General features: G+C 39.4%; 1 protein-coding gene across 3 annotated transcripts in view; it reads right to left on the minus strand.

Annotated features, from left to right (window-relative positions):
* The window catches only part of LOC147157788 (CUB and sushi domain-containing protein 3-like), a 321354-nt gene extending 299906 nt beyond the window's left edge, over positions 1-21448 (minus strand). Inside the window, exon 1 of one of the 3 annotated variants that reach the window (XM_086061991.1) lies at positions 21332-21448. The gene's annotated coding sequence lies outside the window, so the exon portion shown is untranslated. Of the gene's footprint in view, positions 1-20991; positions 21052-21331 lie in introns of those variants that run through there. The other 2 variants (XM_086061989.1, XM_086061992.1) reach the window with 2 other exon arrangements.
* Positions 21449-22152: the final 704 nt, after the last annotated feature.

Here is a 22152-nt window from a genome sequence, read left to right on the forward strand (position 1 = left end):
GTGGTCTTTAACGCTTCGCGCCAAGTCGGCCGGTCGTCCTGGTAACGGAGCACAACCCAAAAGCAGCAGCCTAAGACCCAACACGACATATCACCTGATTATGAGTTTAGTGACTACCGTTCAGCAAGTCAGCGTGGGTGGGTGTGCAATCGAGTATGCTCACAACATAATTTTTGGGATCTCACCAAGCAAAAAAAAAAAAAAAAAAAAAAACAGCAGCCGCCGCCTCGCACACACCGCAGCGCTCTGAAATGAGATAACGATGCGTTAAATATTTATTTATATATATTTTTTAAAGACTTTTTGGGAGTCACAGCCGTGTGCACAATAACTTCCCTGTAATTACACTGGTGTTTGTTTTTCATTTCTCACATCTTATTTTCCATCGCGGCATCCCTACAGGTGGTTAAACACTAAAAAGGACAAGAGACCTTCACCAAGGCTTAAAGATGTAAAAAGGGTTCTTTTTAGTACGTTTTCTGTTTGATACTCACAACTTATAATAATATTAGGAGTGTCAAAATGAGTGCGTTAATTTTGAGTTCATTTAAAGTTTCTTTAACACCACTAATTTTTTTAACGCGCAATTAATGGCCGCCTCTTACTTGGAATGCCTTTACTAGGGGAGTTCCAGTCGCAACACAGAAGACACGTCCACGTTAAAATTGAACAGTAATACATTTACTAATAATGCATATATTTGTGGAGACTGGGGTCAAGTTGTATTTAACAATTTTTTAAATATACTTCATATTAAAGATTAGATCGCTCTTAATATGAAAAGAAAAATGCACTGAGTTGTCACGAACATTTTACAAATGCAATTATGCCATCTAGTGGCAGAAAATGACCTCAACACAAATCAATATCACTTATTATTTTTTTACACTACAGTACATCTTTTGAATTTTAACTAATTTTTAGGATTTATCTTGAAACTACTCAATGACTAAAATATATAGTCATATTTCTATGTAAAAATGTTTCCACTTTTATGTTAACAAGAGTATCGTATATTGAGAACAGATGTAAAATTTGCGAACTCATTCAAACCCAACGTGTTTTTAATCCCTTGTATTCACTCCCAAAAACTTGGAAATGTTTTTTTTAATGCTAGAGCATAACAGCTTTGATACAGCTTCTGACATAAATAATAGTTATTACAAAAAACGGCCAGCAGATGGCAGCAGAGTATAAGAGATCAGCCAGTGCCATGTTGCAACAAGCTCTTTTTGCCATGGTTTTCATTGTTTGTGAATAATGATGAAACTTAGCTATATTCTAATGCTAATTGCTGCAAAACTGAATACAAATATACTTTTTTTCTGATGCAGGAAGAGACTAATATTTATTTTGGTAGGTTCCATGTTTTTATAGCAATAGAACACAATATTCTGTGGACCTTGCACAATCAGTCAAAATCCAGTAAAACAGCCGGGAGCGAAGGGGGTTGCTTCAGTGAAAATGGCTGGGAGTGAATGAGTTGCTAATCATGAGTTAACTATGGGATTCATGCGATTAATTCTGATGACAAATTTTAATCGCCTAAATAATATTATTATTATTATTTTGCGTGTAATACGGACAATGACTGTTGGTATTGCAAATGCGCACCCGTTACAGGTTGCTTCCTGACAGTAAAGGTAAAATCATGTCCTCTCTTCAAATAACTCCGGCAGCAATTAGCTTGCAGGTCGTGACTGTATGCGCTCCGGAACAGAATTAACAATCACTGCAGCAACTCGCCGGCACAAGCCAGATAATAATGCTTTTGATCACTCAAAGCCCCACTACTAAAACCCTCAAATTAAAAGCTTTAACCTGATAATTAGCACCATGTAGCCCCGCTAAGCTCCCCTCGCATGCCTTGTCAGTTCAACTTTGGAACAAAGGGGGACTTCCGCAGGACAAACAATCACGCAAGCGCGCACTTTGTTGCTTATTGGATGCACACGCGCTTTGACAAAGTCGTCTAACTGGCTCTGCTGAGATGCGGCGTCCTCGCGGGGATTTAAGCAGCTTAAGCGCTTGTTCGGTGATTGATGTCCATATTAAGCGAGCCGCTTTGGAAAATAAAGTGCAACCCGTAAATGCAGACTTCAGCAATAGTGTGGTCAGTGTCTTTGATTTAGTGGGTTGTCTTTTTGTTCGTTCATGTAGCTTCCGTGTTAAGTAAAACTAATTTTAGCCAATGAAAAGCAGGTTTTGATTTATTTTTTCTCAAATGCCTGCTTTTAAAAAAATGACAGCTACACACCTGTGTGACGTGTAATATCAAAATTGATCCACTGACATCGAATCTCTTCATATAGTGGGGAAAAAAATACAAATGCGGAGGCCGCATAAAGTTTTTGGTGAGAAGTCCCGCCCCTTCTGTGGCATATGCTCCATTTGATAAACAAATACCACGCCCAAGGAAAAACAACCAATCACGGACAAGACGGGACTTGTGATGTGTCATTTGTTTTGAGTACACTAATCGCAGGCACACCACCACCTGGAAAAAAATATATAACTTCAAACTGATTTTACACTCTTAAAACTGTTGGGTCAAAAATAACCCAACTATTGGTCAAAAATCGACCAATTCTCTACTTGGGTCTATTTCACCCAACTTTGAGTCAAGAAATTGCTCTTTTAGTGTAAAACAACTCATAAATATTGGTGAGATACTTTACTTGGGTCATAAAATGGTGTATTTTTGTATAAATTAACACAGAAAGTTGGGTCAAATTGACCCATAAAGTGGATCGGTCCATTTTTGATCCATAATTGGGTTACTTTTGACCCAACTGTTTGTAGTGTACATTTAGTAAAATAGTGGCACATATAGGCACAAAATATATCCAATAGAGTTATTTATTTATTGCATACATCTCCTTTAAATTATTCAACACAAACCACCTTTACACGAGGCTTATCAATAATAGCTAGCATGCTAGCCTAAACGATACGCTAGCTAGCACAAACTCGTGACCACACACACACACACGGGCAAACAAATACGATGGCACTTTCTAGCAAAATCAATACAGATTCGTTAAAATCACATTTTGGCATTTTTACAAAATAATAAATGTTCGTAAATACGGATTTATTTATTTTTTCACAGCAATGTAGACGGCACGTGAAAAAGAAAAGAAAAAAGAAGAAAATAGCCGTTATAATTCCCTATCATAACTTTTCTCACCTTCCACAAACATGTTTACTCGCCATACATTTAGAACACAAACTTGGGGAATTGCATTTTATGCTAGCTTTGTTGCGCACTGGACAACAGCTGTGTGTATATGTGTGTGTGTGTACTGTATGTGTGAGGTGATGCTGCAAAGATATGGCCGCAAACAAATATTGAAACAAGTTTGCCTTTCTTTCAAATATTTGTCAATGTTGACTTTGCGATATCGGGGTGGAATGAAGCATCGCACACTCAAACCCTCAGATGCTCACACACACACACACACCCCACACACACACACACACACACACCCCACACACACACACACACACACACACACACACACACACACACACACACACACGGCAAAATGTAATTTTGTTAGTTACGCACATGAAAAAGTAAAAAGTATTTTTTTTTGTTGAAAAAAAAACAACAACAACATGAAACCATTTGACACGAAAACAATGATATTCATGCAATCTTATTTCAGCATGACTCAAAATAAGAGAGAGTCCCTGAAGGAGTCGCAGAAGATGCGAGCAGTGGGGGTGGAAACGCAGCGGAATCCGCACGTGAGGAGAGAGAAGATGACATGACACATACTGGATGTCAGCGGCGTAATTGAAAGCTGCAGAGCCCAAAATGCGCAACAGAAGGACCGAGCGGATTGGAAGAGGAGGCGCAAGGTCGTACGTGCCGGGCTGGCTGGTGTCATGTGTCAACGTGGAGGTGTCGGGGAGGGAAGGGGGATACGAAGAGAGGAAATGTCACATGCAAATTTAACAATGTGGTGAACCTTAATGAAAATATTTGCAAAGGGTGGGGAACGAGAATGGAATTTGAATGTTAAAAATATGCAATTATTGAAAACATTGAGGGACATTTTTTTTAAGAAGTGAAAGGGAGAAAAAACAATTAACCTTTTTGGTATTATTATCATAGCAGTCCGCCTGTTTTTATTGTTTTTTGTAAGACATGCGTCAGCTCCTGTCTCTGCGTCACTTTCCTCGAGGACACAGCGCTTCCCCCCTCCTCCACACATGAAAATCTGCTAGCTACCGTAACGCATGTGAAATCGACGCAAAGCTCTGCTTCTCCGCTCTCAGAAACCGTTGTAATTGCGTTGCTAGCACATATAGTTCTGGAGTTACGGTACTTTGAAGTTACTCCTCTATGACGCGTAACTTCCCCCTCCTCCACACGTGACAATCTAGCTACCGTAATACACGTGGTATCCACGTAAAGCTCCGCTTCTCTGCTTTCAGAAGCCGTTGGAATTACGTTGCGAGCGCTAGCGGTTCAGGAATTACGGTGATTTGAAAAACAACTGTTGTCCTGTCGTTGAGCTCAATTTAAATTTCCAAATGTGGCTCTTAAGTGTCTACCAAACCACTAAATGCCAAATTTGTCTTGACGATATTTACATGCCAATTGAAACGTGATAGGACTCAATATTTGTTTTGCAGGTGCACGTTTTGTGTCTCTACTGCTAGGGGCCGAAAACATGCTTTATTTAAAAGTAATAGTTTCATCATCTCCTCCTGCTTCTTTGTGTCTGCATCTACGATTAAGTCTTAGATACACCAAAAATAACGACTGGCACGGACGGAACTATAACTGTGCTCTCATCAACTCAATTTGTGTCAAATCACTTGCAAGTTGTTGCATGCACCAATTAAGGAGGTGATAATGTCGATTTGGTTCACGGGGAGGACACGTTATGGGGGGGGGGGGGGGGAGGGGGGTTGGGCTGGGATGAAGAAGAATTCCATTCAACCTCTGTTTTCGTCTTTTTCTCCGTTGCAACCCGCTGACCTTCGGCGCCTATCGCCCCTCTCATTAAATGTTAAACAACATACATTAGTAAAGACGGCTGAATGATCCGGAGCGCGATGAAGACGCCGGATCACGACCGGCAGGGCAGAAAGTTTCACTTTCTTCTGATTCGCAAATTAAATGTCACTGTTATACATACTGAATGCTATTTAAATTGATTTTTATTAGTATTTGGCCAAATATTGCAGTTTATCGTTTAATAAAAATGACTTTTATGATAAAACGCTGTGAAACTGCGGAAGTTTGTTGCTCATTAAAAAAAAAAAATGATGCACACAACATTGTGGAACGGCCAAATATCACTATTGGAACGCTGATTGTTATTAATGACGCCATTGTCATATAACATAAAATCATCTGTAGCCTATTAAGCACTGGGCCAAATTTACATTCACCATATTTTTGAAACGGCTGCTGTTGTGATTACGACGCTTTGGTACTGCTGTTTTAGCTAGCAACAGAGTTTTTTTTTTTTTATAGTATTTTTCTCTTAGAAAAGTGTACTTTAAGTGTCTGGCTAGACATTGATGTCAAATGATTGCATTTCTATGAATGCATAACGAGTCAAATGAAACATTTTCAGGACTATAAATTTCAAGACAAGAATTTCAAAATTAAGTCCAATTTTGCCACTTCTTGGGCAGTGCAGCTGGTATGGGGACTCCATTACACCAAAGCACATATGTCTCGCCATTTGTCTTACACTTGTCGGCGGTGCAGATGAAATCCCTGCTTTCCCATTATCTCCACCGGCCCTTTTGTGTTGCAGCGCTCGTCGCTATGAAGAGAATTGTGTGGCGCGGCGCAAATGACTTCATCTACGCTCAAATAGGCCACATTTGCCCTGATAGTTTCCCCATCACCCATTTCAGCTGCAAACCTCTTTGCTTGTTTGGATGCTTGTACTAACCCCAGCCCGGTATCAGAATTCCGTGTGTCTGCTTGTTTTCGTGCTTGCACTCTCTTCCTCATTCATCATATCGAGCAAAGTGTGGATTATTACTTGCCTCTTTATTCTTTGTTGCCGTCCGTCATCATCCGACACGTTAGTCACCATGAACTCAGAATTGTGCGGTGTGAATCCCATTTTAGCAACTCAAAAAATGACATTTGGAATCTTTAACTTGTTTTTCATCATGCCACTAGTCAGGAGAACCGTGAGAGCCCCATGCTCCTGAAATGCTCACTTCAATTCCTATCTGGGTATACATTCTATTAAAAAAAAAAAAACTATTTAATTTGTAGTGGGTGTGGAAGTGGGTGAGATACAATGGATTCTCCCCCTTACAGTCCAAAAAATAACTGCTTTCTGCATTCAATTAGAAGTGGACCTAGACCAGATACCTGTGGAACGCCTACTGTATATATACCAGTGGTCAGCAACTTTTGCTAGAAAAAGCCATTTTAGGTCAAATAATAACCAAAAATGTGTCTGGAGCAGCAAAACATTTAAGGTTAAAGTTCCACTGATTGTAACGCCAATCTAAGTGAGGTGAAATTTGTTCTCTGCATTTGACCCATCCACTGAGGGAGCGGTGAGCAGCAGCATCATTTGGTGATCTAACCCCCCTATGCGAACTCGTAATGCTGAGTGTCAAGCAGGGAGACAAATGGGTTATTTTTAGTCTTTGGTATAGGGAGGGGGCAATTGTTCATACATTTTTGGCAATTTTACAGACATAGGGTCATTTTCTGCCTCTCCCGTTTTTTGACTTTTTATGGCCATTTTTTGAATTTTTTTCTGCCTTTTTTTATATCAACTTTCTGCCGTTTCTGGCAATTTTGTGGATATTTTATGGTCATTTGCGGGATTTCTTGTTTTGTTTTTGGACACTTTTTATTATTATTATTATTATTATTATGCTAATTCTAAAGACATTTTATGGTGATTTTTTTTTTTTTTGTTTCTGAATATTTGTATATTTCGGTTAGGCTACTTTTTGAACCTTTAAAAAAAAATTCTGCATAAGCCTGATAATGATCCCGTTGATTGGAATTGGTTTGTGTTGGAAATGAGAAACCTCCAAAACCTGCAGGACTCCGGCCCTCGAGGACCGAGTGTGCCCACCTCTGTTCTATGCCATTATTGGCAATTCCAAAAATATTTGATGGCAATTGTCTGCTTTTCTGCTTCCTTTTTGGATTTTTTTTTGGACATTTTTAGGTAATTGGTAAAACAAATATTTAATTATTTTCTTTTATCTAAATGATTAGTTCATTTGTAGAATATTTGATTTGTCTAGGACAACTACAGCATGTGCAACGAGTCATCTTTCAATTATGATATGGAGAAGAGGAAGATTTATCAGGACACTTGCACTTACAATATTTCTTGCATACGCAGATTTTGCACATCAACCAATCTCGCTCGGAATTTCATAATCAGTCTGCATTGCAGATCACATGTCAATCACAGCCATACTAAAGGACACAACCCTGTGCGCGCCCACACACACACTCAGCACACTGTATATATGTACTGGGTGACCCGAGTGTGAACCACAGCTGATTGCAGTCATCTGTCTGTTAACTACATTTTCTATAGGAGAATGACATTGTGATTGATGGAGGGGGCAAGAAGAAGAAGAAAAAAACGACACAGGGTTGGAGCATAAGAGATGAAAAAGGAAAGTGGCGATACAGATAATCAGAAAAAGGGAGTCGCAGAGAGCTGATGAGAGAAGATGGAAGGAAAAAGATCATCATCACACTTTTCAGGGACCGAGCAGGTGAACCCCTCTTGGCAATTAGACACAGAATGACCGGTGGCGGGAAAATAGTCCGATGAGGATCTCATTTGACACCGCCGGGAAGAGCAGATATCCAAGTATATCCAAACACACCTTGCTTGGCTCACCTTAATTAACCCTTGTGTGGTCAACGAAGCTTCCCGAGAGGGGACATCCTTAACAGGGAGCAACGAACTGCAAAAAAAGATACTGTACGCGTATTCGCACCCGGGGCCTTATATTGATCGCAACTGGATTTTTGACCTCCTACCAAGCCTTTTCATGAACCGACAACCAAAACAGCCCAGTTGCAGTATGAATGGACTCTCCCAACAACCCACTAAAAAACATACATCCTTGACCACAATTACTACTTTCCTATCCACCAATCTTGTGGCATTTTAGAGGATTATCAACCCAAAAATGTGATGTCAGTTTTTTGACAAACAGCTTTGGACGTGTTGCATGCAAATAAAACGCAAGTCGGTCCTCAGGAATTGACCGCACAGGTGTGATAATCGCCCTGCAAGCACAGGTGAGGACGCTAACTGCTTTTGACTGTCTTTCGCACCCCCCCCCCCCCCCCCCCCAACATGACAGAGGTACTAATATGCTGTAATGAGCCCCAGGCACTCCAAATATTCACATTTTGGGTCAAGATAGAGGCGACCTGACTGACTAAATTGGCCCGCTTGGGGTCTCCGGATGACACTAATATGTTTTAATGAGTCGGCAACACAAAATGTGCTTGTTAAGATTTCGGAAGCGTTTCAGCACAGAACACCATACCGGTTCGAACGTCCTCATCCGGACTGATTTGTTGGTACAAAAGATGAGGGATAAATTCTTAATATTGGAATTATTCCTGCTTGAAACGGGACATCATGTCAAATGATGGGAAAATCCCATCAGAGCAAGATGGAGGAGAGACCGCCATCTGATTTGCACCTTTAACATCTTAAAGTATGCCAATTATATTGTTTTGGTGCATCCTCAATAAACTTGAAATGAACTTCATCAATGCAACTAGAGCAGCCTCTCCATGTCTTTCCATTTGGTTCCCATCCAATGCGTGCGGCAATAGACGCTGGCAACATCCGCATGCATGGATGATGAGCCGTTCCAATCATTCTGCATGTGCGGAATAATCACGGGAAGTTCAAACATGTTTCCTTTTGTGCCGCCGTGCTTTCATCTCGCTGTTTGATTCCCCCGACGATCGTTTGCATTTCACCCCCCCCCGAGAGACAGAAGCTCTTCGTGGCAAGTTTGCCTCCGAACGCCAACAAAACAACTCAAAAACATTTCTAATGATAAACTTGGCTTTGGATGCTGCTTTCAAGCAGTAAAGTCGACAAATTCTGCAGTTCTACTTTCTAAAATGGTTACTAGGTTGAGATTTGACTAACAATGAACACGTTAGCCCCATAGGCAACACTGAATTTGTGATATAAACAACTGGCATCAGACAGTGCAACTAAAAAGAGAATATTGATGCTGTTCCACTCCAGCCCTGTAGGTGGCAGCAAATGTGTGTGTGTGTGGGGGGGGGGGGGGGGGGGGGGGGGTTATTGCTTATAGGAAAGTGGCTTTCAAAACAAAACGAAAGGGACTGTTATGGGAAGAATGACAAGAAACTTGCCAGTTTCTTGGAACGCCAATCATTGCCATTTTCAATACCATGACACCTTAAGACATCCATTTAAGTGCACCTGTAGGGGCTTCTGTTTTGGTTAGCTGTGGACACCTCAGACCTCTTCTTCCCAGTCGGGTTGCTTTTAATGATGCACACATGCTGCTTTCAGGAGCACAACTCCCATGTGTGTAGACATAGAAGTGACCTCTTGGTCCTTGGTATGACGCAAACGTGGACATTTCCATAGGATCCATGTGCAAGTATTCCACTGAGACATTTTGACAACACACACACACATACCAAAGACATAGGAGGAAGGCGAGAGGAATTTATCATTTTATACACAAACAAAATTTTCCATTCTTTGTCACCCTGATTTTTTCTTTAAACCATCAGAGGCCTGTTTGCACCATTGGAATTATTATTATCAGATTTTGTTTTTTTTCCATTTTTTTTTTATTTTTATTTTTTTAAACACCCAAGTTGTGCATGGGAAAAAGGCTCTGGTTCAAAATTTTTATTTTTATTTTAAATAAATAAATACCCCCCACCCCCACACTGATGGAATTAGGCTTCCATCAGAATGTACGTCATTCCCCCCCAAAAAATTGAGAAAAAAAAAAAAAGGAAATAGAAAAAAATCCAATCCATAGTTAATTTACCAAATACATTTTGCCCAATGCCCATCAATGTCAAGTTATGCACTTTGCGTCTTATAAGAACCGTTTGTGTTCTTTATAGTTAATCACCTCTAAGCACTTGCCAAAACAAGCCATGTGAGGACATCTTGTTGTCTCACGTTGCGCAGATGATAACAACCAGCATTGTTACTCGTGACGGGCAGCGCGGGGGGAATAGATGGCGTTTATTATTCAACGCGCCGACGCATTTGAGTGTCTTAGCGCGTGTGTTGTCTTTGAGAACTGCGATTTCCTTTTAAGAGCAAAATGTATAATTCACATGGAGATGTGGGGATATGATATGATCCTTTTGGCTGGGACAACTCGGGACTTGTGTTGTTGGGAGAAAGATGGCAAAAGTGGAGATAACAGCAGTTGGACAGCAAAAAAAAAAAATGTCATGTCATTTTAAATTGCTATTGGTTCTAAAGAATCTCAATGAGGCTGGACATGGCAAGACAACTCAAATCGACCACCCTTAAAACTGCTGGGTCAAAAATTGGACCAACCTAATAACCTGGGTTAATTTGACCCAACTTTGGGTTGCTTTGTACGAAACAAACCAGAAAGTTGGGTCAAATTGATCCAGTTTAGGGGGTCAAAACAACCCAATATTTGTGGGTTGTTTTGCACCAAAAAAAGAAAAAGATAGATTTGAAAAAAATAAATAAATAAATAAAATAATAATTGGGTCAGATTGACACAAGTTAGGTTCAAACAGCCCAATTTTCGGGAGGGGTTATATTTAGTACCAAAAATAAATAAATAAATAAAAAAAAATTCATTCTACAAACCAACCCATAAATTTACGAAGTTAAGGGGTCAAAACAACACTATGTTTTTCTCCTTTTTTTGGGGAGGGGGAAGGGGGGGTCACCAAAAAGGGTTGTTTTGTACCAAAAAAAAAAGAAAAAGAAAAAAAAAGATTGATTTTGGGAAAAAAAACAAAAAACAAGAAATTTGGGTCAAATTGACACAAATTAGGTTCAAACAGCCCAATTTTCGGGAGGGGTTATATTTAGTACCCGTACACAAAAAAACAACAACAAAAACAGAAATATGGGTGAATCCAACTTATGACCCAGCAGTTTTGAGTGTGGGCTAACTTGTCGATTCAAACGACTACTGTGATGCACTGAAAATGCAGAAAACATTCAAATTAATTAAACAAGAAAAAAAAAAAGATTTGAGGGTTTGGATTATTTTTTTAGAATTTTAATAACACTTCAAGTTTTCAAGAAAACAAATATAAGCAAAGGATGTAGCAAGTAACTACGGGAAGTTAAGTCGTTTTTTTTTAACTCCTACACCGCTAGTCCAATTGACAACTATAACCGTCATTGGCAGTGAATGCGTTAACTAACGTCTTTATGCATTTTTATTTTTAAACTTTTTAACTTACTAAATAAAATAAACAATTGCATTTTAAAGAAGTTTTACATTTTGAAGGGGTATCATTTACCATATGTGTTTTAAGCCAATAAAAACAGCCAAGCGCTACTTTTCACTGTAAAGTAAGTGCGAATCCAAATCATATCCACAAATAAACTCCATACAACTAGTGCTCTACCTTTTTCTTTTTTTTTTTTGAGGAAATCTGAAGTTGTTTTGTGGCTGATGTCCCTCCACACACAAACGCAGCAGAGTGTGTAATAGCCGCGGCCATCGGCACAGCAGCGGTCGGCCTCATGCATACGCACGCTGTGCCGAGGTCGCCGCTATTAAACAACAAACAGCGGCCGGGTGAGGCGCTGAGATGCTTCGGCTCCCGGCGGAGGTGTGTGTGTGTGTGTGGGGGGGGGGGGGGGGGTTAGGAAAATGAGGTGATTATGATGCCGCGCCGGCAACAAATGGATATTGTGCGCATCATTCCGTTAGATGACGGAGCCTTCGCCGCGTAATATTTACCAAAATGCTCGAGTGATAGACGCGCTGAATTATTCAACAAACGGCGCCCAGAGAACAGGCGCTCGATGGCCATATAGCAAATGTTCACACGGCGATACGGACGCCTCGTTGGCAGCGGGACGACCTCAAGGAAAACAACCCAAAGCAGGGGTCACGTGGCGCATGATTCCTCACCAACCAGATATCAATAAAAGTTCGTGCCGTCTCATCAGAAGTGTCTGGAAATTGTTTCTTTGTCCTCTTGGCGATGGCGTCATCCCACGCTCGTCTATTTTCTGCTTATGGTGAGCGTGCAACCGAGCGTGTAGTTACCTTGGCAAAGACCAAAAGCAATAGAAAGTATTTTTATTTCAAGAATGCACATTCAGCGCCATTTACTCCTTCAGTGATAGCGAAGGCCGCTAAGTCGATATGAGGCGAGGACACGACAATCGCTCGTGTTTTCAAAAAGAGAGCATTTAAGACTGTTTCATATTTTTCCTGAACATCAACTTAATAGTCAAGTTTTCACATCAGAAAAAAAGGATATTAAGTGAAATTAGCACAGTTTCAAGGCACTATTGTTCACACATGACCATCGGAACTTTTTTGACACCTAACTTGACCCTTAAATAATTGCCGGCGCGTGCGTGCGCGACATCATGCAAAGGAGGAACACCGGCGGCACAGGTCGCGACCTGCCCGACACCACCTCTCTGTTCCTACACCCCCGCAACTTTGCTCCCTCTTCGTTAAATGCCATTACGGAGGGCTCGGGTTCAGACGAGCTAATGAGCGCGGGTCAATTAAGAGGGGACAGTTCATACATTAATGAAATCTCAAAGCGGGTGAGGGGTGCGTTCAGTATCTGTCTTTGGCCGGAAGGACAATATTTGATGTACCGGTAGCTTGTAAAATATATTAGCACCCCTGATAAACTGCGGCACTTTAAAAAATAAAAAAAGAGGTCTTTTGAACACTACAGGTGAGTCAGAATCAGTGATGCCAGTAACACATTACTTAATTTGCTTCTGCATGTGTCATTTTTTTGTTGAATTTGAATATGTCGGTAATATATTAAGATTTCTAAATTATTTGTGTTTTGTAATATTTAATACTAAATTAGTCAACTTTTTTTGTATGATTTTTGACTAAATTAGTCAATCTTTTGTCAAATTAGTCAAATAAAATTGGTTAGATTTCAGACAAAATTTTCATCTTTTTTATATGATTTCTTACTAAATTAGTAAACTTTTTGTTAGATTTCCAAACAAATTAGTCAATTTTTTGGGGTAAGATTTCAGACAAAATTTGTGAACTTTTTGCAAAATTTCCTGAAACATCAGTCAGCATTTTGGTTTGATTTCAAACAAATGTAGTCAACTTTCAGTAAAAACAATTTTACTTTTGAAATCCTATAAATTTGTCAACTTTTTGGTTAAATTTCAGACAAAATCAATCGACTTTGAAAGATTTCAGACTAAATTGGTAAAAATATTTGGTCAGATTTCAGAATTTTTTTGTAAATATTTTCTCTTAAATGAGTCAACTTCTTGGTTACATTTCAGACAAAATCAATCAAATTTATTTTAGACCAAATTGGTAAATTTTTTCGGTGCGATTCCATAATTTTTTTTACTTTTTAGTATGAATTCCTACTAAATTAGTCAACCTTGTGTAAGATTTCAGGCAAAATTAGTCAATTTTTTTGGTAAAGATTTCCTACTAAATTAGTCAACCGACTCCACTTTTTAGTTACATTTCAGACAATATTAATAAACTTTTTTCCCTATTAAATTAGCAAAAATGTTGATTAGATTTCAGGGAAAAAAAACATTTAGTAAAATTTCCGTCTAAATTAGTCAATTTAAAATTTCATTTCAGTTTTTTGGGGGGTTCTTAGCTATGACTGGTCCAACTAAACACTTTTTTGAATGATTTCCGTTGATTTGTTTTTTAAAGACTTCCTCAATGATTTTTTTTGCAGCAAGAGTTGTCGCCCATGGCAATCTGGCATAATCGGTCAATCTCATTGCCGAGAAGTGTCACGTCACTAACGCCCCACAAATTGTGAATTTAAGACCTTATTATCTTGGCTGCCTGCAAAAAAAGGCCAATCTGCAGACCGCCGGTCCCTGACATAATTAATATTTCCATTTAAGCCGCTTTTAATTGCTCCGACAGTTCCATTGCTCAGGTGTCTGATACGCGGCCGAAGCCTTGCACCGTTGGCTTACGACGGATTTGATTTCAACAACCGTTGCGTCTTCATGTCGGATTTATTTGAAGCTACATTGGCAAGGAGTTGCAAATTCTTTTCCGGAATGCAAGAGCAGAGTGCGCTTAAATCCGGTTGACATATACAAGGAAGGCGGCGAGTGGCGAGCGGCGGCGTGTCCTTGCGCGTTACGGCTCCCTCGGATGCTCCATATTTAATGAGGGCAGGGAAAAGGGGACGGGAAAAGGCCACGTGGGCTGCCGTTGCTTGTTTTCCACAGTTGGGAGCGAGGCAGGGGAGATGATTAAAGTGGGGATTTTTATGTGTTGCAGTGGCGGCAGGATGTGCATGTGTACCTGTGATTATGCGTCAGATTCTGTGTCCTCGGGGGCAGCGGCATGTGGGGTGCGTTATGGGTTGGGGCTGCACTTAGGGATCGTTAGGGCAACTAATGTGTTTATTATTGCCAATGACGCACGCGCACACACTTGAGGCATGACGTGGGATGCTGTAGCGAGCGTGAAGGGCAAGATTCAGCAGAGGGCACTGTGGTGTAAACCCCTCAGAAAAGTCAGGAAATAAATTGGACACAATTATTTTCACAAATCCAACTACAATATACCTGAAATTACGGAACTATTTTTTTTTTAATAATAAATTATTTTTTTCATCATGATCAGCGGGTGGCCCTGTTAAATGAGGTTTGTGGAATAAACTCATTACAAAAAGATTATAAATAATGTGTGAAGGACATGACATGACAGACTTTAAATTATTAATGTAAAATCAAATGTAAAAGAAATCAAAAATAGATTATTTTCTCTTTCTTGAGAGCAAAGAGGGGAGGAGTGAGCAGCTAGGCACAGAGGAGGCGGAGGGAGGCACTGTCATAAGAAAATGAATAAGCCAACAGGTAATGGTTAGCCCCAAGGACAACATGAGTAGCACACAGGTCTGTTCTTAAAATAGCTAATAATTAATTACACGCTTTCGGTTGTATATCTATGTATGGAATTTGTTTTTGTCTATGATGAATTTTGAATTCATCTTGCCAATAAACCGAATACATTTCCATTCATTCATTCAAAAGAAAGAAAGAAAAATATTTCACCAGTGATGGGACACAGCGACTTACTAAGAATAAAAAAAAAAAAAGACAAATTAACATTTATTTTTTTAGCACATTTATTTATAATGCCCAAAAAGCCATTTGTCATATGTCAATTAGTTATTCCATTCTGCTGAATGAAATCTGCCTAGCAACAATTTCCAAAGCAGGAAATGTTGTCGACTCGTCTTTTTTTCTTCCAATAGTGTGTCGAGATGAAAGCCAAAGTGCCGAGTGTGCTTTGGCGCCTCGCAAAATGGCAGCACGGGCATTTGGGTGGTCGTTGACGAGTGACGGGCACCAGCGAGTAAACACGGGTCAAGTGCGCCATGTCACGGCCATTAGGCCCGACGGCAACTTTGAACGCTCGCCTAACGGCCGCAGTGTGGCAGCGCATTTAGCAGAATCAGGTGCGGCTGACGGAGCGTCAGAAATAATCTTCCGTGTCAGCAAGAACACGACTGATTTACGACATGAGCCCGTCCAAGAACACTCGAGCTCTTCATCCAACATGTGCACTGCATATTAATTGCTATAACCGCATGCGCTTATTAGCGTGCCAGGCTAACAAGTGGCTAGTGGCTCTGATGCTCCAACTAAATTAGTTGACTTGTTTTTGTGATACCATTATATTTTTTCTTTTTTTTAAGTTAAGTATTTTATAAGATTAGTGTAAGTAGTCAACTTTTTTTTGTAGATTTACTACTCGTCGACATTTTTGCTGAACTTTCTTACGAAACGAGCCGACTTTTTTAATTTTTCATTTTTCATAATCCTGCCCTAATTTTTTGTGGGTAAAATTTCCCACTGAAGTAGTCAACTTTTATGTAAGATTACCTCCTAAAGTAATCAAAACTTTTTGTCAAATGTTCTTCTATATTATCTACTATTTACGGTTTGCTACTAGTCGATTTTTTCAAGATTATTAGTCGACTTTTATGTAAGATTTCCTACGAGTAGTCGACATTTTTCTCAAATTTCCTACGACTGTACTAAGTAGTGTACTTTTTTTTGCAACATCTATTAAATGAGTTGCTAATTAATTACTTTTTTGATAAGACTTCCTTCTAATTCCGCCTTCATGTAGTAGTAATACTTTTTTCATACATTTTCCTATTAAGTGTGATTTTTTTTTTGTTTTGCTCAGATTTTCTACCAAACAAGTACATGTGTCAACATTTTCGGAAAATTACAAAAAAATTTGGGGGGGGGTTCGATGTCCTACCAAATAAGATGGCAGCAAAGCACTAGATGAAGCCCCTCCCTACACTTCAATGTAGTTCATTGGTGCACCACTAGATGGCGCTAAAGTAACATTTTGGACATTTGACATGGTTTAGGCCTAAGAACAAATACTGCGAATAATGGTGGACCGTTACTCAACCCAAAAAGATCAGCCAGGGAAAATCGATGAGATCTCCTACTAAATATGACGACTTTTGTCATAAAGCTGACTAGCATGCTAGGCTAACAAGCAGCTGGACGATTGCCCGCAGTCATTTGCCACATGAAATGGGAAACCAGGCGGGAAGTCGGATGCAACAAACCCAAAGCATCTCATCACCTCATAAGCAGTCCGATCGCTCCACTGGGGCCCAAACGTTCAATAAAGCTGCGACGGTGACATCCTCCGCTATGCATTAATTATGAAACGAGCACGACGATAATGCTGGGCTATAAATGATCAAATGTAAATTTAATGTGGATGTACAGTACAAGGACGCACACGATACACACATACACTCTTATGATATTTATGATGTCGGGAATGCAAATAGATTTTCCATTTGTGGCACATTAGGAGAAGAATAGATCCATTACGTATTTCAGATGAGAGCCAGATGAGCACCCTTGTTCGATAACATGCACCAATAATCAAAATGATGGCAACAATTACTCCAGATTACTACAGATAAGGGGAGGAGTGGATTTCTAATATTTGGAACATTATTTAAAAAATTTACAAAAATCTTACCGCAAGTCCAAATTTAGAATTTTGTTGCACCACAAAATGTCGGGTCGACAAGAAGAGATGTAGCGTAATTAAGAAGCAGAAAAAGAGGCAGAGAAGGTCGCCAATTAAGCTCCAGTAATGCAGGTGACATTCCAAAAGAGCAGAGAAAATAATATTATCTGCTCTGTGAGTATTATGGAAGTTGCTTGAAATTGTATAATTACCGTAGCAGCTATGCGAACTTCCATTAGCCCGCCTACGCTGTTTTCACATCATATGCTAACACTGAGCTAGCAGACTCTCGATATTGCAGATTTTCACTAATAGTATTTTAGTTACAATTCATATTTCGAAAGAACCGCAAGTGAACATCCTACAAAGATGTCTGCCATCTGCCTGTTGATGCTGCGGCACCTGTGATGGACAGCTCGCTGATTATTCTCAACACGACAGGATGCTAATCACCGGCAAAAAGGTCAAACGCAAACATACAAACACACGCGGCACGCACGCACGCACGCACGCACGCACGCACGCACGCACGCACACACACACACACACACACACACACACACACACACACACACACACACACACACACACACACACACACACACACACACACACACACACACACACACACACACACACACACACACACACACACACACACACACACACACACACACACACACACACACACACACACACACACCGCACTTCAAATCGATAAAGTACGTTAGATGCACCATACGTGATCATCAATCACTACGGCCATTGATTACAGGGGGGCGCCATGTGTGCGTGTCCTCGTGTCGCAAACTTATTTGCTCATATGTAAAGGTTATGAGGCAGTGTCAGCTATTGATTGTTTGCCAGACATATAGAGCGGCTTACGTGTTCCTGAGTGTAGTGTTGTATTTTTTTCACCGTTATGAGTGCTTTAAAAAAAAAAAACTTTTTTTTTAAATAAATAAATGTCTGAACTGTATATGTAGATTCATAAAAGTCCAAATTATTACATATAAAGAGTACACTGTATAATGTTGTACAGGAATAAAGTTACATTAACATATCTAAATAAAAGTAAAAGTACTTTAAGGGTTATTATAACATAGCGACACCGATGCTATTTGTTAGCCTGCGTATAGCGTTTTACATTGTTTGTTAGCATCAAGCTAAACGTACTATTGAGGCAAAGCAATTTAGCCATTTGTTGGGAGGGACGGTGCGTGTTGCCATGGCAACCAAGTACTCCAGGCGATAAATTCATCATGCGCGTCTGTTTGCCAAATGTCAAAATAAAGTTACATTTAGTCGGGAATAAAAAGCCATATTACAGTCTTAAAGGAGTTGTATGATAAGATCCAGATTTTGGAGTGTGTTTGCAATGTGGAAAATGGCCTAAAGGACGATCGATTATGTGTCCGCCCATCATGGACCTTTTTTAATGGGCTCAGAGACTGAGGATATTTGTTCTTTAGGGCGGAGAAGCTGGATTTATCTCACAGTGCTAACAAAATGGACGCTCCCTTGTCTGGTCAGAGGTCTCAGAGGGGGATCACTAATGGATCCATCAGTCATTTAGCAAAGAATATTCAACAGTTTTTTTTAAAGGACTACTAGCTATGAACTATTTTCTGTCTATGTAGAAATTTGGCAGTAGTTATAGAAAAAACATCTCAGATACATTTAGGAGGATTGTTGAAAATGGCCAACATGACCATAAAATGGCTGCTTCAAAATAAAATGACTGACTTCCTGTGTCTTTTCAGACATGACCTCTTGTGACTTTTTTTGTGGGTCTACGCATGATAAATTGATTAAATTTCAAGTGAAATTGGCTTCTGGGGTGCAATTTTGTAAAAATTCAGAAAAAAAGTCCTCAGAGGTGGCCAACAGGACCCTAAATTTGCCGCTACTAACCAAAATGGCCGACTTCCAATGCCTTTGACTTTTTGCTTCATGAAACTAAAGCTTTTGGGGATATATATATATATAAACTTGAACGGCCATTTTAGTACAGTCTTGAGACAAAGATGGAGGATAACACCGAGAAACGGACTTGGGGGTAAAAGAACAAGAGTGAAAGACTAAAAGGAGAAGAGGGGGTGTAGTTTGACCTGAAGGGATCCTCAATAATAGATGGAGCAAGAGGCGAGCGAGGAGAAGTAAAGCCTGTCGTCATCTCATTCTCAACTCTTGATTTGGGTTGGCTTTCTACAGCACATTCAGAGCAATTACTAATATTTGGAACTATTAATAATGAAGAAAGTATGTTCAAATGAACTATGCAAATATATTAGCATTTATGGAGAACTTATTGGTCTTTAGTCATTAAAAAAAAAGGATTTAAGTCAACTAAAATCAAAGAAAATCGGATTTATAAAGTTAATCATGCTTAAAAAAAAATACTGTATTTGTTAAATAAGCACATAATTAAAGTATATTTTTAGTTGACTTTCATTTTGTGATTTTGTCCATATTTTTTAAAATAATTATATAAGCAGTCGGCCTATATTTTATTTGGAGATTTTATCTAACTTTCTTTTCATGTAGTGACAGCAATCCCATACCACCTCAAACAACACAAATTATATTTCATATACTAATACAAAATTCCAGTTTGATCCCCGACATGGTTATTTGCATATGTCTTAGAACCTGAAACGGCAGCTGCTATATCATAAGATTATTTTTAGCTGCATTTTTTTTTTTTTAATTTATGTTGCTTTTTTAATTTGCTGCGTGATCTTAATAATTACATGCACATCCATCGGTCTGTGATGACCTCTGTGCAAAGACACCGGGGCTAGTTAATATTCCAGTCTTGACATCCTCTATCTGTGCTAAATCATCATCACACACACACACACACACACACACACACACACACACACACACACACACACACACACACACACACACACACACACACACACACACACACACACACACACACACACACACACACACACACACACACACACACACACACACACACACACACACACACACACACACACACACACACACACACACACACACACACACACACACACACACACACACACACACACACACACACACACACACACACACACACACACACACACACACACACACACACACACACACACACACACAAATGATACCCCGCTGCCTCTTAATTTCACTCCAGGCGCAGAGTTAATAAACTCTAATCAATGTTCACATAATAAACACACAGATGAATTGATAATGCCAAACATGAGATTAAGATGGCCGCGGCTACGCTGATTGTCAAAGTTCCTGATTCGTGGGGGTATACGTGCAGTGAAACCAAAAATGATTCGGCAACTGTGAGGAAGATTGAGGTTATGTAGCAACTGATTTTGGACAGAAGTGCGGTTATTATGGGAAAAAAAAGGATTTAGTCAAACAGAATTGTGCTTGCTCCATTGTCAAATACCAACAATAACTGTTTCCGCTAACAGACAGACACACAAAGCTAAAAACGGTGTTTGTTTCTGTTAGCTTAGCTCGAGCTAAACAGTGTGGCTCTATCCGTTTGCCATTTGGCTTCTTATCAGTGAAACAGGAAGTAGGCTGCTAGCTAGGATGTCCCACAAAAAAACAAAAACAATAAATCATAATTTTCACTTCAGGTAGATTAACATACCAAAGACTATGGCTAGCTTCGTGACAAACCTGTCAGGTACTTCCCCCCCCCATTCTTGAAAACATTCACTAAAAATTACTGAAAAAGGAAGAGCCAATTACATTTCAGTAAAAATCCCGATAATTATCCATTTGTGAAACCTCACATGGTCCACCGCGAACTTTAAGAGCACACAATCCAACAAATAAAGATAATGAAGTATGATTTTCTTTTCAGTTAGCATAGCATGTAGCAAGTTTCCCCTCAACAGTTTTGCTTTTTTTTTTTTGTGTTTTTAAGCTTCGCATGTAGCATATTTTCCTTTTTTGCAATGGTTTAAGAAATCTTGCCAAGTCCTGTTCTATGGGCGGATAATTTGCCTCATCGTAAAAAGCTATGCCATATATTACTCGTTTCAAAAGCAGTCATCATTGTAAGAAAAACAAACAGTTCCACACATACCAAAGGCATCTTTTGTTGTTGGTGTCTGTTCACACGTCCTTCCACAAGTGATTGCAGCTGGCCGTGCCTTTTTTCCTCAAGTGAAAATTCAGCTGAGTTGCTCAGTGCTGCCCTCTTGAGCTACATCCACATATGGCACATTTTGCAACAACTCTCAGGTGTCTATCCAAGGTCATTTATTTTTTTCTCTCCTTAGCTTAGCATGTAGCATGAAAAATAAACAAATGTATGCCACATTTTTTTCTTTGTTTTTAATTCCTCTGTATAAAAACAATAACTATACATTTGTAATACAAACCAGGAAGTAATCTGGGAAACCAGCTTAGCATATAGCATGGCAACAGTTTTGGAGCATTCAAACTTGGCTTGTTACATTTTTAGGAACCAAACACGCTAAAAGCGGACAAAATGAGATGACAAGAAAATATAGACAACGCATATTCAGTATATTTGTTACTTTTATTAATTATTATCATTATCAATATTTTTTTTTCAAGTTTAGCTGCGTAACAAACTTTTTCTTGGCCATCCAACTCCTCCCCCCCATGTCATTAAAATACAATTTTTGCAAACCTAACAAATAGCATACAGAAAGATAACAGAATAAAATAAGACATGACAGAAAACTACCTTTAAAAAACAACAACAAAATAGTCCCATTTTATATTAAAAAAGGAATCAAGACAAAAATTCTACTTAAAAAAAAAAATGATTAAATGTACATTTACCCATGCATGGTTCGGACCAAACTGGCCTTTTTTTTAAGCTCCCTTCTTGAACATGTTCGTACCGTCGGCTGCATGCTAAGCTACATTTCTGTT

This window comes from Leptonotus elevatus, chromosome 19, assembly GCF_054856555.1.
Source record: "Leptonotus elevatus isolate MCC_2025b chromosome 19, RoL_Lele_1.0, whole genome shotgun sequence".
NCBI classification, from domain to species: Eukaryota; Metazoa; Chordata; class Actinopteri; order Syngnathiformes; family Syngnathidae; genus Leptonotus; species Leptonotus elevatus.